The sequence below is a fragment of the Megascapheus bottae genome, unplaced genomic scaffold (assembly GCF_031878675.1).
Source record: "Megascapheus bottae isolate mThoBot1 unplaced genomic scaffold, mThoBot2.hap1 HAP1_SCAFFOLD_40, whole genome shotgun sequence".
Taxonomy (NCBI): domain Eukaryota; kingdom Metazoa; phylum Chordata; class Mammalia; order Rodentia; family Geomyidae; genus Megascapheus; species Megascapheus bottae.
In genome coordinates this window covers 1,603,708-1,616,892 of record NW_028327715.1, presented here as the reverse complement: position 1 = coordinate 1,616,892, position 13,185 = coordinate 1,603,708, and the positions used below count along the sequence as shown (strand labels likewise).

Here is a 13,185-nt window from a genome sequence, read left to right as displayed (position 1 = left end):
TTTTTTTTGTGGGTCATGGGGCTTGATCTGGCCTGGGCACTGTCCCTGAGCTCTTCAGCTCAAAGCTACCACCCTACCCTTGAGCCAAGCCTCACTTCCATTTTTCTAGATGTTAATTGGAGATAAGTGTCTCAGGTTCTTTTGTGCCCAGGCTGGCTTTGAACCTTAATCCTCAGATCTCAGCCTCCTGAGTAGTTAGGATTACAGGCATGAGCAACCGCACCTACACCAGCCTTTTCTGAGGGTGAGGGAGAGGAGTGTGAGGAAAAAGTAGTCTTTTCTGTCAAACTGAAATGCTTTTGTATTGTATATTGATATTTTTTGGTATTATTTGCTTTTTTAAAATATATTTTTATTGTAATTAATAGAAGGGTTACATGATATTTGCCAGATAAATGGTGCATTAATTCCCACACATTGAAACCCTTTCACATGTCATGGTCCCCATTTCCCTTCCCCCTCTATTATTTGCTTTTTAAAGACTTATTTCTGTGCTGTTTATGACCAGCAGCCATGTGAGGAATGCAAATCTTGTGTCGAAGGAGTTAAAAGAGTGAAATTGCAATTATCAGCTGTGCTGCTGTGACCCACTCGCCAAATTAGGGAGATAAATATTTATCGAAGGAATTCAAAGAATAAAACTGCAACTGCCAAGTGTGTTGCTTGTTAGAATAATCTTTATCAATGGAATTAAGTCCCCCCACACACACATTTCTTTTTGGCCCGTCCTGGGCTTGAGCTCAGGGCCTGAACCTGTTTTTGGACTTTCTCAAGGCTAGAGCTCTACCACTTGAGCCACAGCACCACGTCTAGCTTTTTTCTACGTATGTGGTACCGAGGAATTGAACCCTGGTCTTTGTGCATGCTAGGCAAGCACTCTATCACTAGGCCAAACTCACATGCCCCCCCCTTTTTTTTCTGTGGGTCACGTGGCTTGAACTGTGCCTGGGAACTGTCCCTGAGCTCTTTTCAGCTCAAGGCTACCACCCTCCCCCTGGGTCTGGGTCGGAGGTGTCCCTGAGCTCTTCAGCTCAAGGCTACCATCCTACCCTTGAGCCAAGCACCACTTCTTTTCTAGAGGTTAGTTGGAAATAAGAGTCTCAGGTCCTTTTGTGCCTGGGGTGGCTTTGAACCTTGATCCTCAGATCTCAGCCTCCAGAGTAGCTAGGATTACAGGTGTCAGCCATGTGCCCCAGACCTCCCCCTTTTAAATGGGAGCTTTCTGCTGACTTCATCAACCTCTCTCACTGTATCTGCCAGCCACTCTGTTCCCAGTTCTGCTTTCAGCCAGCTGTGATGAAAAAAAAAATTGTAAACCTTTTAAAAAAACAATCTAACGTTGGTAATCAGTTATATTTAGAATGTGAGCCTAACTCCTTGACAAGGGACAGTTTGGACTGGGATAAAAACCTACTAAACTGCTCTGCCCAGTGTGCCTGCTTAGCTCTGGGTAGAGTGAGGCATTGCAAATTGCTTGACAAAATTTGTATCTCTTGTGTGTCTATTCATTCCTGACACTGGAGATGTGTGCTTTTTTTGTTGTTGTTTTTGCCAGTCCTGGGGCTTGAACTCCCGGGTTTGGGCACTGTACTTGGAGTTTCTCAAGGCTAGCACTCTACCATTTGAGACACAGCACCACCTCCTTGGCTTTGTATGTGGTACTAAGGAATCAAACTTTGTGCGTGCTAGGCAAGCACTCTAGCACTAGACCATGCTCCCCTCCTGCCCAGAGTTTCTAACAGGAGGGAGGAAAGGCCAGGAGCTGAGGCAATCTTGCACATCTGTTCACTTTTGAGCACTAAGTGGCAAGCATGAGAGGGCCAGGGCCCAGGCTCAGAAACAGTCTTTCCTGTGCAGTCTTGTTTCTGTATTCAGGAAAATCCTTCCTAATGTTGGACCAAAGTCAACTCTAGTAATCAAAGAAATCCAGCTGCATTTAGATCTTTCAGGAAATACTAGCTTTTAAAAATAAAAATTAATATGTCAGTTAATTATCAAAAAAAATGACTAGGAAGCAACTCGGAGTGTCACAGTGGACACACTAATCAGATCAGGGTGATAGGAAGAAGGGTAAAAGAAAGCATCCCCAATAAACTTAAAACCAGACTCTGCAGTTCAAGTGTAACTTGAAAAAGGAGCCAGACTTCTTGGACAGAGAAACAAAAACTCCAGTAGAACCTGTTAACCAGTGAATATTGTTTACCTACGAGATAGATCACAGGCAAAAACCCAACAAGAATCTCACAAAACACTGGACCACAGCACTCCTCTCTTAACCACAATGACCCAACATTTGTTGCCCTGGCTACAGAACTCCACTGCCTAGTGAGGAGCAGACAAACAGGGTATTCACACACAAACAAAGGGACCAAGGACAGAACACAGGAGTTTGCCAGGTCTACAGAGGCAGAGCAGAAGGTTTTTATACAGACTTTAAAAATGAAGCTATAACTGATAGAGGAGCTATGTATTAGAAGGCAGGAAAGACAATTTATCTGAAGGAAACCACAGGGACTCATATCAAGGTTAGTGAAAATAACACATGGAATGGTTTTTGGTCACACTAGGCCAGCTGGCTACTTGTTGATATCTTCTCTTGGGAAGAAACTATCAAAATCAGGAATCCAGAGCTAAGAATCATGAATCTGACTCTCCTAGTGTAAGAATTGTAGGCGGCGGGTCCTTCTTTCTCTCTGCCTTTGCCCTGCAATACTGAACCTCAGCTACTGCTGAGGAAAGATTTCACAGAGTTACTGGAGCATTTACCCAGCATCCACCGCAGGCCAGGCCGCATGTGAGGCCTGCCCCAGCCACAGGTTGTGGTCATGAAGATGCTGCTGGAAAGTACAGGATGCTTTTGTTTTATTATTATCATCATCATCATCATCATCATCATTATCTTTAAGTAGTTGTACAAAGTAGTTGCCATTGAACAAAAACATTTATGAAAAGACTATAGCTGAAAAAATGTCACCCCTGGATAAAATCAAGCCAGTGATTCCAAAGTCACAAAGCTCAAGGTTGATTTTTTGTGTGTTCACACAGTCAACGAACTGTCAAATCTGGACTGAGGAATTGCTTATCAATAATTCATTTTTATAGAAGGTTGAAGCCATTATTTTCAAAATTATGAGTCTTATCTGTCGCTTTCATCAACAACTTCCACAGATCTCAAGCCACGAAATTCAATATCATTTCCTGGGTTGTCCTATTTAATTGTAGTTCACAGACAATATAAGACACATTTGGGTTTTGGTTTTAAATGGCAATGGAACTCTACTAAATACAGTAATCTGTGGATCAACAGAAGTCAATCAAATGGGAACTATTCAAATTCTACTTTGTTGTAAAGCTAAAGGCATTGACGCCAGAAATACCTCCTATTAGAAATTCCCCTATATGAAGTGTTTCTCCTCTACATATGATCTGAATTATTATTATTATTACTCTTTTGCCAGTCCTGGGACTTGAACTCAGGGGAGCCTGGATGCTATCCCTGAGTTTTAGGCTCAAGGTTGGCATTCTATTATAGTGTTAAATTATGCATATATATACATATATATATATATATATTACAGCTGGGAGTTTGAGGTTTAGGCTCAAGGTTGGCATTCTATTATTTGAGCCATTTCCAGCTTTTTTGTGGGTTAGAGATAATAGTGTTATGGACTTTCATTCCCAGGCTGGATTTCAAAGGTTATTCTCTGATCTCAGCCTTATGAGTAGCCAGGATTACAGGCATGAGCCACTGGCACCCAACTTGAATTCTTTCTTTGATTAAAAAAAAAAATATATATATATATATATATATATATATATATATATATATATATATATATATATATATATTGCAGCTGGGAGTTTGACCTAGTGGTAGAGTGCTTGCCTAGCATGGACAAAGACTAATGTTTGATTCCTCAGTATCACATACATAGAAAAAAGCCAGAAGTGGTGCTATGGCTCAAGTGGTAGAGCGTTATCCTTGAGAAAACCCAAGGACAGTGCTCAGGCCCTGAGTTCAAGGCCCAGAACTGGCAAAAAATACATTACAGCCCTGAGTTCAAAGCCCAGAACTGGAAAAAATACTTTACAACTATGTTGAAAGCAAAATATACACCTTATGGATGGGAATGGGAAGGAAAAACTGTAAGAGACAGGGTGACTCTGTCCAGGAAGAAATGTACTCTTGACCTGGCTTATATAGCTGGATACCACCTTTACAATAACAATTTACTTTTTAACAAAGGTAAATATACCTTTATTTAAAAGGTATATTGTAATTAAAAGGTCACCTTTTTGGTTGATCTGACTATTCAACTGGAGATGAGAGGCAAGAATTTGAACAGCTTTTAAGAAGCATGAAAATTAGTAAACACACTTTTAAATCTCATGAAGCATAACCAGGTAATTCAATGCAGAACATTTGCAAGGATACAAAAATGCTGGCAGATAATGTGATCAATATGCCTATTCAGAAGGCTAGGCAATATGACTCAATCTTTTGGATCCATCTGGTGGTATACTTACATGAATCACATAATGTACCGGGCAGTTTATTTTCAAAATCCGTTGGCACAATTATGCCTTTTTAGAAAGTAGAGGGGGGAGGGTCAGTTCTAACCAGCTGATGAACAGAAAAAGACAATTTCAGCTGGGCACTGGTGTCTCAAGCCTAATCTAGCTATCCAGGAGGCTGAGATCTGAGTATCACCATTCAAAGCTAGCCTGGACAAGAAAGCCCTTGAGTCTCTTATCTCCAATTAACCACCAAAAATCCAGAAATAGAGCTGTGGGAGAGGGCTAGCTTTGAGCAAAAAGCTTAGGGATAGCTCCCAAGATCCTAAATTTGAACTACACACACACACGACAATTACATACTCGAATCCATATACACACATATATTGTATACATAGTAGATAATAGGTAGATATTGCAACTGTATTTTGAACATATTCTCTAACCATGTACAGAAAATCTAGGGCAACATGAAGGAAAATATGGTTTTTTAAAAAACTCACCTCTAATGTAAAATGTAAACATAAATGATTATATAAAATCATGTTATTCCAAAGTTTTATCAAAGCAAGATGATAAAGGATGAAAAGTATACTTGTTCATGCCACTACTTATTTTATGAAGATCAAACAATTAAACAAAGTAGAGAAATGTTTCATTTTTTTGTAATTCGAGTTATAGTTATCACAATTTGAAGTCAAATTCAGATTGTACACATTAATTCTTTATCTCAAGAGCAAAATTTTTCATTTAATGAGAAATAAAAGTATAAATATACCTATCAAGCCTAGGAAAAGCAAGTACAAAATGTGTCCCTTAAAGTCTGCTTCATTATCTTTAACCTAATTTGATTTCCTTTTTTTTGTAGGGCTAAGAAGAACAAGGTGAAGCCTATAATCAGAATAAGCAAGAAGTCTGAGTCTCTTTTAGAAATACAAATAGTATCTGTCAGTGCCCTCACCCACCCAGCCACCCAGGGGTATCCCTCGATGCTCCCAAGAAACCCGACGGTGGAAGGGGAAGAGCACAGGACATTTTTAACCACAACACTTGCAAACCTGCAAGCCACCTGCTTTCCAAATCATAGAGAGTGCGTGCATCTATGTCATTCTCAATACTCAGGGCAGCCCTTTTACATCACCCACCTATCACCTAAAGATAAGTTACACAGAATGCATTCCCAATGATGAGGAGTTAGGAAATCATTCCTTCACTAGTCTGTATGAAATTGATATTAATTATCATCATTCAATTATAATGAACACTGCAGTGAAGTAAACTCTAGTCGTCGTTGTAGATACTTACCAATAGTTGCTTAATTTCATCCCCCACCATCCTCTCCAAATGGGTACAAGAGTAGAATTTCATTATGCTGTGAAAGAGAAATGTAAATCAAATAAACACACACATGAAGAAAATGAAACTGTCCTTAGAAATTTTGTTTCAAGGAAGTATTCATCTCTTTTTTTGGAATTTTAAAAATATTTTATTTGAAAATTTTATGCAAATTGAATATTATCTTTTCACTTGGAAATCTTCTTATAATTATATAATATAAAGAAACATGATGATTACTTTCACCACAGCCCATATAAAGTGTATCCCTAAGCCCCTCAGAATTTACCCCAGTGTGCCACGTGAAGATGATCATCTTCTGTAGGTGACTCCCAGCACATCTGAGAACCCCTGTGCATAGCCAAGTGTCAAATAGGAATTATCAAGAATATTTGTAAAGCATTTAATGAGGTATGAAAATACTTTTATCCAAAAATAGAATCATAAAAACTTACACAACATGAATTGTTATGAAAAGTAAGTTTTACCAAGTCTTTTAAGTTAAAGGAACTGGAGCCATGGCTTAGTGGTAGAACATCTGCCTGGGAAGTATGAGGCCTCCAGTTCGAACCTCAGATCACACACACACACACACACACACACACACACACACACACACACACACACACACTCACTCACTCTCATACACTCACTCACACATACACACCCACACAAGTTAAATATACAACTGAAGAACATCTAAACAAATTTGATTAAATTTCTATCCGGGGCCATAATTATACTTCTAAATCATTCATTTGAGTAACTATTAGAAATTCAAAGCCTAGTGATTACTTCATATACTATCTGAATTATTTCCTTCAAATCAATTGGAATTGGTCAATTTCTCCTCTTTGCTTAGCATTTTCCTCCTAAATATCTTCTGAGTAGGAGCAACGCTATCATTTTCCATTGTATCCTCTAAGAGTCTGCCACATGAGTTCTCCCCAGAGCCCCCAAGCCACGCATGCACTTGTCCTAGGAAACCCTAGAAGGTCCCGTCCCTGACCAGGCCACTCGAGTGACACAATACCTCGAAACTCATGTGCAAGAATCATGGAAAGACATGATGAAGCACCAGGACAACTACCACGACTAATTCCTCATAATATCTCTGATTACATTAATACCTGGTAATGCATAATCTGCAGTATAAAGGTGACACAGATTCACAATGATAATGTCTAGCAGCAATAATAATGTCTTTTGGGGTAGGAAGGGCAGGAAGATAAAAGAAACATGTACTTCCTGCCAAAGTAATCAATGCCCAAAGTAAGAAACAAAACATATTAGATTTACATTCAAAAGCATGTGAAACTTTCTCAAGTAACTATAACTAAGATTGCTTGGAATAGAAGAGATTGTCTTTAAATAGTGGTAGCAATAATAATCGCTGCCATTGTTATGAATCCCTACCACTGAATTGTATTATAGTAAGAGATGTCACAGACATCATTTCTGATGTCTGAAAACCTGGGTAAATAATTTATAGAAAATATAACCCCATAAGAATGTCTTTATATTCAAAGGTTTAAAATTTTTCCATCCCAGCCTAGCTAGCAGCTTTTAAGACATCAAAACTACTGAATATCTATCTCCTCTACCATCTTTGGTTATTCTTCTTTCTTCCAATTCCAAACATACAAATGAATTTAGGACATTCATACGAGATACATTGTCTCTGATCTCTGTAAATATTTTTAAAAGTTCAGCAATATACAGGAACTCTTAACTGCTAATAATATTTCAAGTTTTACAAACCAAACATTTAGGAAAGGCATTAAAGGCATCAGGTTTACTTTATACTCAAACAGGAGATATTACAGGTGAGGCGGGCGCCTCACCTGGTAGCCGAGCAGGCTTGGGCGCTCGCGGATCTCGGGGTGCAGGTGGCGGCGGGTCCGGGTCACCATGATACATTTCATCTTGCTGTTCAGTCGACAAGGGAAATTACGGCTACAGAAGTGGTACACCACTCTCCCTGACAAAGAGAGGAAAACAATAACCCGGGAAATTGTTCAGATTATTCTCTCTCGAGGTCATCGAACAAGCAGTTTCATTGACTGGAAGGAGCTCAAACTTGTTTATAAAAGGTCTGCGAGCTGGGTATCATCTTTAATTTTGAAAAGGCATATTTTATCCTTGATGAATTTATAATAGGTGGCTAAATTCAGGAAACATCCAAGAAAATAGCTGTCAAAGCCATTGAAGAGTCTGACGTGTTACAGGAGGAGAGAGAGAGAAAGAGGAGAGAGGGAAGACAGTGTAGAGGATGCAATTCCTAGTGTCTCCACTAGGGACAGCAGCTGGTTGAGAAGAGAAGCTCAAATGACAATGGAAGAATCCATAAACAAACCTACAGTTTAACCGACAACCTACAGTTTAACCGACTTGAAGACTCCGAGTGCTGCAAGTGCTGAATTTTAAATCCTCATTGTTTTGTATCCAGTGCAGAGCCATGCCACAAGTAACTCAAAGAAACGGATTCTTAGTTAACTAGCAAATGTTCACGTTGGCTAATATAGTATATTTGAAATGTCTATGTCTATAGTATACTGTATATGATGACTTAATTTGCTTCCTTCTGAAACATATCCCTTGAAGGAAGATGTATATCTTCCTTGCGCTGATATACACTTTCATAAAATTTAAGTAATGACAACTTATTTTTCACAGAATTTCCTAACAATCAATGTCAAATGTCAAATGTAAGGCTGGATTTATTGGTCTAAAAGCATTCTGCTCTAGAAAACTAAAAGTGGACCAAAGTAAAAAAAAATTTCTCCCGTGATGCCAAAATGCCGTGTTGATATATTGACCAGTTTTCTGAAAAACAGGGTATTTGACAACACAACAGTATTTATTTTATTTTTCACATACATTTAAAGTAAGTAAACCTAGTGTCTACTCTCAAAATAGTCAAAGAATTATCATCCTAAAAGAACCCAGAACTTTATTGCAAATATCTTGTCTGAAATTCTCTAATTATTATACATTTGGAAGTGAGTACATAGCATTTTCAAGGCAATTATACACATCAAATGGTATATAAAAATTAAGATTAAATAAACCTAACCCTACCTGTTGTTACTGTATGCATTTATTTGAAATAGGAAAGAAAGGGGGAAAAACAGGATGACTTGGAGGGGGTTGGGGAGCAAAAGAGGGAGAAAAGTATGAGAAGAGGTATCAAAATTCAAAAAGTAATATACCCACTACCTGCCGGGCGTAACTGTAACCCCTCAATACATTACCCCACCCCAACCATTATTTTTAAGTCTACCCCTAAGGCAAAGTAAAGCCCCACCAAAGTTCTAAATCCAATCACCAAACACTTAGTTCTTAATCCAAGTATCTTATATACATTACACACATTCTTTAAAGAAAACTTCCACCTAAAATAAAGCCCAGATACACAAAAGCACACATAAGACGTATTCGGCTTAATGCATTACACAAAGGCCAACTCCACTGCACCACAACTAGGTTAAAAAACAAACGGTGGAAAAACAAAAAACACCCTGCCACTTCAGAAACAAGATAGCAATCACAGCCTTCTCCTTCCTAACCTATCTTTTAATGAAATAAGTTTCCTGCAGATTTTTTTTCTTAATGTAGTCTTGCCACCCAAGTTTGCATTCCAAGACAGCAAATATTTAACTTATAAAGGCATAATTTCATTGAAATTGTATCTCTTAACAGACAGATGTATATTCCTAGACAGCAAATCTTAACAATGCTTTTCAAAATGTTTTACTAGGCTTCTTTTTTTTTTTTTGCCAGTCCTGGGCTTGAGCTCAAGGCCTGAGCACTGTCCTTGGACTTCCTCAAGGCTAGAGCTCTACCCCCTGAGCCTCAGCACCACTTCCGGCTTTTTTCTATGTATGTGGTACCAAGGACTTGAACCTGGGTCTTCATGCGTGCTAGGTAAGCACTTTAACCACTAGGCCAAACTCCCGGCCCCGGCTTCTTTCTTAACTGGACTAATAAGGGATGACCACGGAACTGATTGACTAGATTAAGACCTAAATATATTTGTGTGGGTTTTTTTTTTTTTTTTTTGCTAGGGCTTGAATTCAGGGCAAAGTCTCACTTGGCTTTTTCACTCAAGACTAGTGTTCTACCTTTTGAACCATACCTCCACTTCTTGCTTTTACTGGTTAACTGGAGTTAAGAGTCTGCTCAGAATTTCCTGCCTTGGCTGGCTTTGAACTCTGATCCTCAGGTCTCATCCTTCTGACTAGCTAGGACCAAAGGCTTACACCACCAGTGCCCAACGTAAGAGCTAATTATATTTTTAAGGAAAAAAATTACTCATATAAAAAGTATGTATAACTTAAGATCCACGAAAATGAACTATGAATAAACAAGTTGGATTGGTAATAAGTTTCTTATTCAGTCACTGCTTTTCTTTTAGTATATTTATTCTTTTACTACTACATATAATAAGATACAAATTCATTTATATAAACACTGATTTTTTTTTCAGTTTCAGGATTCCTGAACTAGACATTTTCCCCCAACAATGTATTAATATTATATATACTCTAACCATAAGACAAATTCCACCTACCCCAGGAAGACAGATAAAAGCTGTAAATTCACTTTCGGGCAAACAGAAAAGAGTCCATTTTGTGGTTTATGAAGGCAGCAAAACTAACTGGAAAATTAAAGCTATTATAACATTACGGTAGTTATAACTAAGTACATATTTTAGGAGCCTTTCATCTTTTATCCTGGAAACATGTATATGAACAGTCTTGTGTTTACGATTGCGACCAAAAGCAATTGGTTGGGGTTTTATTTTTTTTCTAAATTTAGGACCCTCTGTGTCCTCAACAAGCATATCAATTTTTCACTGAGGTTCAGCTAGTGTCTAAAAATTCTGATAAAACTAAATGTTGATATGGCAGGGTTCGCACATAATTTTTTTTTAAAAACTTGGCCTTGGTGAAATGTAACTTTGTCTCAAAGTATAATGTACGAATGTATGTGAAGAACAGAAGAACCCTGGCTTCTAGTTCAAGACATTCCTTTATTATCTATTCCAATCAAAATGGTTCCTGTCTGCTGTGTGCCAAGGCACTGTGTTGGTTGATATCCTAGATTTAATACGTATTTTCTCGCAAATGCAGTCACGTGCCCACATTGAGCAGTATTTTCCTAAGTGTGTAATTTAACTCTTAGGAAGTGAATGGTATAAACACTTGGAGCACCACCATGCACGTCTATATGACCACGGCCTACATTCTTGAAATTACCTATGACAACCTCCCCATCAGCAGACGAACTAAAACGGCATGCATGTGCTAGCTTCAGTGCTACCAGAAGACTTTTCACTGAGCCACTTACAAGGTGACCAGCCTGCATGTCATTCCATGACTGGTTCCATGAATTTTGAGACAATAACCCAGGCTGAACTGCGCCGAGTCCACTCCACTCACAACACACACACTAAAGCAATCCCTCCACACCAGACACGATTTTCCAGGAGCTCCTTACAACACCTCTGCCCAATAAAGCAAAAGCTGGAAGCGATTACCAAGAAGAAAACACACACGCACACACACTTTTAACACAAAATTTCCTGGAGCCCATGTGGACCGACACCGAACGCAAGGGGAGGCGGCGGGGCGGCCTGGTGCCGCTCGAGTGGCCGCGGAAGGGTGGATCTCCCCACCCCCAGGCAAAACAAAGGAACACTTGACACAGGTGGCGGTTTTCTATCCAACCCGGGCCGACCGGAGCTCCCCCCACCCCCGCTCGTCCCCGCGCCCAGGTCCTCCCAGCCCGGCTCCGCGGCCCCCGGAGCCCGGCGGCCCGCGGACCTCCGTCCACTCTCCAGGGCAGAAAGGAGCCGCTCCCCGCGACCCCTGTTCGGGCTCGAGGATCCGAATGAAGGCTCAACGCCCCCCACTCACACCACACATTGCCCACCCAACCTCCCTCCCCCACCCACACGCACACTTTGTCGGGAGCGGGGTGGGCACACGGAGGACGCGGCACGGACCGGGAAGCCCGGGGTGGGGCGGGACCGCGGCCACGGCGAGCTGGGAGCGCGGGCAGAAGACAAGCGCCCGCCGGGCCGGGGAGGGGAGAAGTTTCTCCCCAACTTCCCGACTCCGGGCCGGTGGAGAGCGGCGATCGCGGAGTTGCCTTCCCGGAGTAGGGCGCCCGGGCCCAGCGCCTCCGGGAGCGGGGTCGGCCGTCCCCGCCCGCGGGGCCGCGCCGGGGTCCTTACCTGCCCTCTGGCCGCGCTCGCAGGGGTCGCTGTGGCCGCGGCTCCGGCCCGGACGGAGAGGGGGCAGCGGGCGGAGCAGACGCCCGCCGAGGCCCTCCTGCTCTCCCTCCTCCACCCGGACCGCCTCCTAGGCGTGGGGGCGCGAGGCGTGGGGCGCGGGGCGGCAGACTGCAGCGAGGACTGCGGAGCCGGCCCGGGACGCCTGACTTCAGGAGGAGGGAATTCCCGGGCTCCCCCACCCCGCGACTCCCAGACCACGCCCCTTCCCTGGGCCACGCCCCTTGCGCCCTCCGCAGGGGCGGGGCGGGGCAGGGACGGGGCGGGGTCTGCGGCTACCTGCGCCGGGAGCGGGCTCACCGGGACTCCTGCGGTGCCGCAAGCCTCCAGCGCCTTCCGGCCTTGGCCACCTGGGCTTCCAGCTCTTCCTTGGGCCTCCCGCTCCGCTGAGCGCGGGGCGTCGACTGCGAGGCGGTGTCACTGAGGGGGCGTGGGAGCGGGTGTGGTGGGGGAGGCGCCTCTCGGCCCGCGGAGCCCGGGCGCGCCCGCGAAGGCCCTGCCGACCGGGCCTCCATGGCGATGGAGCGGGCCGCGCGGACTCCGCCGCCCCTCCGCAATCGAGGGCTCGTGTGTGGAGCACAGGGGCTCTCGGGCCGCGCCGGGGTCCTTACCTGCCCTCTGGCCGCGCTCGCAGGGGTCGCTGTGGCCGCGGCTCCGGTCCGGACGGAGAGGGGGCAGCGGGCGGAGCAGACGCCCGCCGAAGCCCTCCCGCTCTCCCTCCTCCACCCGGACCACCTCCTAGGCGTGGGGCGCGAGGCGTGGGGCGCGGGGCGGCAGGCTGCAGCGACGACTGCGGAGCCGGCCCGGGACGCCTGACTTCAGGAGGAGGGAATTCCGGGGCTCCCCCACCCCGCGACTCCCAGACCACGCCCCTTCCCGGGCCACGGCCCTTGCGTCCTCCCCAGGGACGGGGCGGGGTCTGCGGCTTCCTGCGCCAGACATCTGCTCACCAGGACTCCTGCGGTGCCGCCCGCCTCCAGCGCCTTCAGGCCTCGGCCCCCTCGCGCTTCCAGCTCTTCCTTCCGCCTCCTGCTCCG

General features: G+C 43.5%; 1 long non-coding RNA gene across 3 annotated transcripts in view; it reads right to left on the bottom strand.

Annotated features, from left to right (window-relative positions):
• Window positions 1–12,504, bottom strand: part of LOC150039298 (uncharacterized) — a 38,365-nt gene extending 25,861 nt beyond the window's left edge. The window contains exons 1-3 of one of the 3 annotated variants that reach the window (XR_016534377.1): window positions 12,449–12,504; window positions 7,695–7,831; window positions 5,821–5,887 (exon numbers count right to left, since the gene is read on the bottom strand). This is a non-coding gene — a long non-coding RNA (uncharacterized LOC150039298). Of the gene's footprint in view, window positions 1–5,820; window positions 5,888–7,694; window positions 7,993–8,229; window positions 8,300–12,448 lie in introns of those variants that run through there. The other 2 variants (XR_016534376.1, XR_016534375.1) reach the window with 2 other exon arrangements.
• Between the last annotated feature and the right edge of the window lie 681 nt (window positions 12,505–13,185).